The sequence below is a fragment of the Dermacentor variabilis genome, chromosome 11 (assembly GCF_050947875.1).
Source record: "Dermacentor variabilis isolate Ectoservices chromosome 11, ASM5094787v1, whole genome shotgun sequence".
Classification (NCBI taxonomy): Eukaryota; Metazoa; Arthropoda; class Arachnida; order Ixodida; family Ixodidae; genus Dermacentor; species Dermacentor variabilis.
Window position 1 is genome coordinate 123,182,022 of NC_134578.1, and position 8,169 is coordinate 123,190,190.

General features: G+C 43.2%; 1 pseudogene; it reads left to right on the plus strand.

Annotated features, from left to right (window-relative positions):
* The first annotated feature begins 403 nt into the window (after positions 1-403).
* LOC142563491 (uncharacterized) lies at positions 404-5,340 on the plus strand (annotated as a pseudogene).
* Positions 5,341-8,169: the final 2,829 nt, after the last annotated feature.

Sequence of the window (8,169 nt, forward strand, 5' to 3'; positions counted from 1 at the left end):
ACGATAGATTCCGCAAGTTTTAGTTTTCTGGCTGTAAGGTGACAAAATATATATACATTGCTTATATGATGTTCAGTTAACCCACTAGAACCACACCGCATGCATAACTATAAAAACAACGAAACTTAATTGTTGTGGTGCGCATCATGTGAGTCAACACGACAGCATTCATAATGCAACCAAATGAGGATTGAAAACCTTATTCAACGCAGCAAAGTAGCCGTGGTCAGTTGCTACATCAAATATTTTTGCGCTGAAAACCGGGATTACGAAAAAAAAAACAAAAACAAAAGGGAGGGCAGTGCAGACTTGTTATGACCTGCTCCTTATCATTCTTTAAAACATAGACTGTTTTATGACTCCTATATAGAAAAATGATAGTTTTGAACTATGATTCGTGAATATGTCACTGGTAAAATTCTTCACTACAACAGGTAAGTTCAGTGTGTTGAAACATACCAGAAATCTCCTATGGCGCTTTGGGAAGTGGGCATGATGTTATTTTCGTTTCGCTCCTAATTACTGCGCCATTTTCGGCCAGCACCTTGCGGAAGAACCTATTAGATCCACCCACAATAGCACACACACCATGCCCATACTACTCTCACGAAATGAAGCAGCCAAGGAACGTCAGTGAATTGCTGGCGACATCACTCGGGCTCTTTGGAAGACACAGGATTATTGCAACTGTCGTTGGCGCATGTTGATTTATCCCTGCAGCTGTGATCACCATGAAACGGGTTAAATTCAATGGGTCCGCGCCAGCTACCTTCTTGTTGTTCCGTCAGCGCTGCGTCCAGGAGGACTGTACGCCCTACATGACGATCCAACCGCTGGGCACCTGGGATTCTCCCGAACGCTGTCGAGGATACAGGAAAGGTATTACTGGCCGCGTCTGACCGCCGACGTCGCCCGTTACGTCAAGACATGCCGAGACTGTCAGCGGCGCAAGACACCATCGACAAAGCCAGCAGGATTACTACAGCCGACCAAACCTCCTTGCCGGCGATTTCAGCAGATACGGATGGATTAGTTGGGACCGTGTCCGGCGTCAACATCCTGAAATAAGTGGATCGTCGTGGTGACGGACTATCTCACCCGCTTCGCTGAAACTAAAGCTCTACCGAAAGGGAGCGCAGCCGAAGTGGCGAAATTTTTCGTCGAGAACATTTTGCTGCGACATGGTGCCCCAGAAGTCCTCATCACCGACAGAGGGAACAGCGTTTACAGGAGAGCTCACCCAAGCCATTCTGCAGTACAGCCACGCAAGCCACAGGAGGACAACTGCCTACCACCCGCAGACGAATGGTCTCACGGAGCGCCTGAACAAGACCCTCGCCGACATGCTAGCAATGTACGTCGACGTCGAGCACAAGACGTTGGACGCGGTCGTGCCGTTCGTAACCTTTGCTTACAACACGGCGGTGCAAGAAACAACACAGATCACGCCGTTTAAGCTGGTTTACGGCAGCAAGCCGACGACGACGCTCGACGCCATGCTGCCGCACGTCGCCGACGAAGAGAATCTTGACGTCGCGACCTGTCTCCAGCACGCCCAAGAGGCTCGACAGCTCGCCCGCCTACGGATCAAGAACCATCAGCGCACAGACAGCCGACACTACAACCTCCGACGACGCTTCGTCGAGTACCATCCCGGTGACCGTGTTTGGGTTTGGACTCCTGTACGCCGGCGAGGACTGAGCGAGAAGCTTTTGCGTCGCTATTTCGGACCGTAGAAGATCATCCGACGTATAGGCGCACTGGACTATGAGGTCGTGCCACACGGCATTTCGGAATCACAGCGACGCCGCTCACGAATAGTCTACGTTGTGCGACTCAAGCCGTACTACCAGCGTTAATGAACTTTGGGACTTCGCGTAACTGACCTTTGGACTTTGTTTCTTTTCGTTGTTTTGTCACTTTTCTTTAATAAGTGTCCTTTTGTGTTTCGCGCTCTTATATTTGTAGCATCGGGACGATGCTCTTTAAGAGGGGGGCAATGACATGTGTACTTCTTTATCTTTATCGTGCGACCACTTCTCACCACCAAGCAAATGTTATCGCACAGCGCAGGACGCGCCTGCATGTAAAAGAAGTTTCTGGAATGTTATCGATGGTTCCATCTGCTGTCTTTCCCCGCAACTTGTGTAATCTGATTGCAGGTATGCGCGACGCGAATAGTGTAGAACTCTGTGGAAGACACGCGGGTCCCAGCGGTTACTCTGGAACATTCGACGACTGATCTATAAAAGCCGGCGCGCTTGACCCGCTGATCACATTTTCGACGATCGTCGACTGTGTTCGCCGCTATCATTGTGTTTTAAGTGTTAAAAAAATTATGGGGTTTTACGTGCCAAAACCACTTTCTGATTATGAGGCACGCCGTAGTGGAGGTCTCCGGAAATTTCGACCACCTGGGGTTCTTTAACACGAACCTAAATCTAAGTACACTGGTGTTTTCGCATTTCGCCTCCATAGAAATGCATCCGCCGTGGCTGGGATTCAATCCCGCGACCTCGTTCTCAGCAGCGCAACACCATAGCCACTGAGCAACTACGGTGGGTGTGCCTTAAGTGTAGTCTGCCTTTGCGGGCACAGGCTCGCCCAATAAAAGCTACTTTTGTCTTTCACAGTATTGCTACTGTGTTCTTTAGCGTCACTACCACGTGGCAGTATTACTGCTGCTAGTAAAACACCTAATGTTGGTTAATAGCAACAAGACAACTCCTGACTGCAACAATTAGCGTTTATTAAAGAAGAATGCATCATACGTCATCCTACTTCAAACATTTGCATTGAAGGGACTGTCTACCACCGGATCATGTCTTTGGATTGTAGCGGGAATGATAATATTGTGTGTTACATTGATGCAAACAGCAGATTTGTATCCTATAAACCAGGAATTCTATTTCCTTTTTGGCTATGAGAGTGGTGCAAAAATGATGTGTTTCTCGACGGTGAAATAGTTAAACCAAAGTGAGCACCGTTGTGCCACTAAAAAGCTGTGCAGAGAGGGTTATTTTCCTTGGATGCATTATTTTATTGTCTAAAATTGTATTTTAAGTGCCTCTGCTAACTTGTCTTTTCATGAGAGATTAATTTCTTGTTTTCAACTAGCGCATGTTGAAAGTGGCACTGCCATCATGCAGACAAATGGACTGGTGCATCAATGGGTCTTCAAGTATGCCCCCATGAAATTGTGACATGCAGCAGTGCCGATACCATTGTACGAGTGATGCAACGGTCACCGTCTTTTTCAGGTTGTTAAAAATTCGTTGCGCAATTAAGGCATGCCAGCGTTGTCACAACAGCAGTGTAGGCACTGCTTACCACAATGTGCCTCTTTGACGGTCGCACAAAAGGCTTGGATTGACTACTGAGACTGTGCCTGCAGAAAACATGCGATTATAGGTGGCCCAAAAAGCTAAAAAGCTTGCAGTTTATGTGCTGAGGACAGCTATTGGAGTCATTTTAGTGCTTTACACAACGTGATCCCACAGAAACGCTACGTGCTTCCGGTTTCTCACTTTTACCAGCATCGCATACACTAGTCCGTTTTAAGAGACTATGCAAATCGAAAAACATTGTTATAAAAGTTACAACTCGCTTACTAGCGAAACCACTGCACGTTTACACTTTAAGCAATAAGCTTTCTGTGACAATGCAAAACAAGAAGTCCTTGAAAAATGGCAGAGTCCCTTTAGGTATGAAGGAACTAGTGCCTTGAAATAAAAAAGCTACAGATTTATTTCAGGCTACGCTATCAGAAATAGTGAGCAGAAAGATTTTTCAGTGCACTGTATTCCAATTCCATTCTGTACTGATGCTTCTAGGTAGTCTTATTCATCTACCTGTAGTATAAGTTCACACGAGAGGGACTAAGAAATTATGGCGCAAATTTTTTCCAGGCATCAGAAGAAAATTGACCGCTGCTTTATGGATGACCGGATGGAGGGAGCTGTTCAGCTGGATACAACCCATTGTGAACCTTCTGTACTGGTGAGCATGTGCTTGCGGAGGAAATGGAGATTTACTAGTGGCGACATGACAAATCTCCTACACCACATAGCTGACATCGATGATGGTCATGGCAACCTCTATCCCCGTTGCCTCAATGGACGATCGAGCAGAGTGTCATGGCTCAAAATTGGTAAATACAAATAATCTTCCAGTTTAAGTGGCACTGCATTCTGTGTAGTGTAATCACATCGTCGATCAGTTGAGATTGAGAACCGTTTGCACAATTAATCAAATTTAGCACAATGTGCCTTGTAGATGGACAATGCGCATTGTCCATCTATAATTGTGATGAAGGGAACAATACATATATGTCCTATCTTTTCCCACATTAGACTCTCCAGCGCACCAAGAATTCAAAGCCATTGTCATGGCACCAGTGCTTCTCAAAGACATCCGACAGCTCTCGCCAGACACGCAGGCATACAGCCTAGAATCTTTCCATAGTGTCCTGAACGGCTATGTTCCTAAATACACCGCATACACACCTGAGGGAATGAAGGCTCGGTAATCATTCATGCGTTATTAATTTTTTAGGCAGACAAGTATTTCCTAAAAATTTCTCAAAGTACTGCTGAAAATTAACCTTGTGGGAAAACTTGCATTTCTAGAACACTGATTGCTGCCCTTCATTTCAACGAAAATGCCAACAGAGAGCAAGCAACAACAAAGGATGGAACACAGCAATGGCACAGCGAGACATCCAAGGCCAGACACAGCATGATGACTGTAAGTCCACTACAGATGGCTGCTACATTTGGCAAGTTCTGTGTCACGCCTGTCTTTCAGTTAGCAGTTCTGCTCTACAAGTTCTCAACAAAACTACACCTCACATTCTATTTATAAGCACTTCACAAGCTAGTGTTGTAAGGAGCAGAGCACTGTAGATTGTGGCAGAACAATCTTTTTTTTTCGTGGGTGGTTATGGAATCAGGATAGCGGCATGTACTGCATTCGTTGCATATTCAAGCATCGTGCAACGCTTTTTGAAGTAACTTCGATCGGGATGCATAGACAGCTTTTTTTTTTCAATAATACGTTTTACCACAAGTAGACATTATCTATCTTTAGAGCTAGGTTCAATGCAGAAAAGCCAACGTTCTTGCTACTTTGACACAATACTGGCGAACCACACTCGCAGCGACAGACAAGGAGCAAAGTTTCACATGATGCATTAATTATAGAATGTTCATTTTACTTATTTGTTTCCAGATGAGGTGACCTCTCAAGATATTTGATATCGCATTAAAATAAAATGCAGCACTGAAGGTACCTGGTTTGTTCTACTTTCAGATTATGTGCAAGATCTACAACACAAGGTGAGCGAGCTTTGCATCGAGCCCCCGTCATTTCCAGAAGCACGAGCCCAGGCCCCAGGAACATTTGCACCAGCATTTGGGCCACAGAATGAACCTAGGCCCTCCAATCAATTACAAATATATTTGCTGAACCATTCTGGTACACCAATCCCCTACGCCTGTTTAACGGGAGTTTCACCAAACAGCAACGGGACTCGTTTTCACGAATATGCACGCATTGTTATTTACGTCCTAGAGATTTAATAGAACACATCAATGCAGATATTTGTTTGCTTATGTTTAGTGTTCCACAATCTAACACTCGTTATACAGATATATCTCATTCGAGTGAAGCTTGTATGGCCGAACTTCATAATTTGAACTGGCTGAAAGAAGATAATTTCGATACCGCGGGCAACACATTTTCTATACTTAATACTACCGCTTTATACAAACAGGAACATCTGGAATCGAAATGTACATTTTTATGCGAAACGTATGGTATGTTGTCATCGCCAGATACGCAAGCAAATGAAGTATTTAACCCCAACGAGTGGTTATACGTAATGATAAACGATATATTAATCTATTGATATTCTCTGGGTAATGATGAACGCGAATCTATGTTGGACGATACCCACGATAACGTCATAATAAACACTGCATACGAATGGCTTATAGTGGATTGTTTACCAATGTTTATTTATACATTACGTGAATGTACTGGATTTCACGTTCAAATAATCGATGCAATAGCATGTATAGTCTTATTTAGACCGAGCGTCGAGGTATATGAAAAGGTGTTGAAATTTACGAAACACATAGCTGACATATGCGGTACGTTTTGGGATGTAAATTTGTTGAACTGGTCTCGAAAGGATCGGTTTTCGTTTATAAGAAATGCGACAAAGTGCATTCGCAATAAATACATTTACGTTACCCCACACAGTCCGGTAACCGCCGTTTTAAATGAATCGAACATAGTTATTTTAACGGTAACATAACTAGTGATGAAACATTACTTCGGGTGTTGCCAAAAGATTGTTACGTTTGTCAGAGAATGTGTCCATATTTCAACCGAAAGTGAACACATGCAATTTTCATTATTACTAACGTACGACCTGACGTATGATTCTTTTATAACCCGATCATCCAAGTATATAATAACTAAATCATGTTATGTATACGATTTGAAATTGAACGTAATGTTGCCAGAATATTTCGACGATACTTCGATCGCGGTTATGTATACCATATTTGACAAGGGACCATTAGCCAATATTAATGCCACAATCAAATTTGACACGACACCTCCATCCAAATACATAGTATGGGGAGCAATGGAAGTACTCTGAAAACGACTAATTAATTTATATATACACAGTGGTTTGCAAAGCGAGTATGGACACCCGCCGACTCTGCACGCTAAGGTCACATCGCAGGAATATTACCATAATTATTCCTTTGGTATGTATTGTGAAACGTATTTTTCATCCGAATTGCACGATACCTCATCAGAATTCAATTCATATCAAATGAGTCATATACTTATAACATATGACGAGCTTCCGGATGTAATAATTCACAATCACATTCAAATAGCTTACGAAAAGCACCCAGAATTGCTCACTCATCAACACGACAATGTAACTATAGCACCTAATTACATTGGGCGCGAACAAAATCCGGACGATAGTCCTGCACCGAAACGTAATAAACGACACGCATCACCGAATGAATTTCAAAACGCGTCTGCCATACATTATAAATCGCATAAAATGCGAGACGTGTTTGATTTTCCTCGCAATTTCGACGCGTCTTATAAGTCCTATAATCATGGGTCTGAGCGACAAATACTTAAAACGCCGTTGGCAACTGAAAGGGCAGAAATGACACCATCGGTAAGTTTGCACGAAGGAATACCACAAGTGACAAGGACAGAAGGAAGAAAGAAAGTAATGCCCCCTATATATCCAACTGATCTCTTGAAAGCTCAAATACAAACGGATATAGACTCTTCATATGAGTTTGCAAAACACCTAAATTTAATGAAAAGCTTCGATAATGAGCAGCCGAGATTTTGTGCAAATGTAGTGGACCCACTCGCCCCATCTACACAAAGACGATATTGAATGGATTTACACGCATTAGATTCAGAGACTAGCCGAAATCTACGTCCACATACTCATTGTGGCACCAGTAATAATAATATTGACAATAATAATAGTGATACAAGCCATTTTAGCAAAATTATAACAGTCAAATTGTATCCAGATCCCACTCTATTGGCATACGCAATTGCTACGAACGATTATCCCGTAGTGCAAAGACTCGCGAGACAGTACGGGCTTCGTATGCCAGTATTAATTACAAACCCAAACAGGAAATGTGATTGGTACCTGGTATCAATTCAATATGCACTCCGAAAAAGCAAAACGCAGCGACGCGTCTATTTCTGATGTGCTATGTGGAATAATAGGCGGCAATTAGCGTGCATTGGATGCATACGCCGGCCATATATTTGGTGCAAAAAGTGCGTCTTTATTGAACAATCCACCTACATTAATAACAGAAACGATCAAAAAGTATCAACCTTTCGTCTTTTCCACGCCGGTATGAGAAGACTATCACGTCACGACCGAGGTAATATTGAAAGCATTTAAAAGGTTACATGCAGATGGTATTCTCGATGTTGCAGTAAATGTACCATCTGAAATATCCAGGATATTACATCGACCCGAGATTTCTACCTGGATGGATGCCTGTTCTGTTATTCAAAGAATGCCCAGTATTCTATTACAGATATCAGAATTCCATTGCCACGTACCCGTGGTGCATCGTATATTACATCATC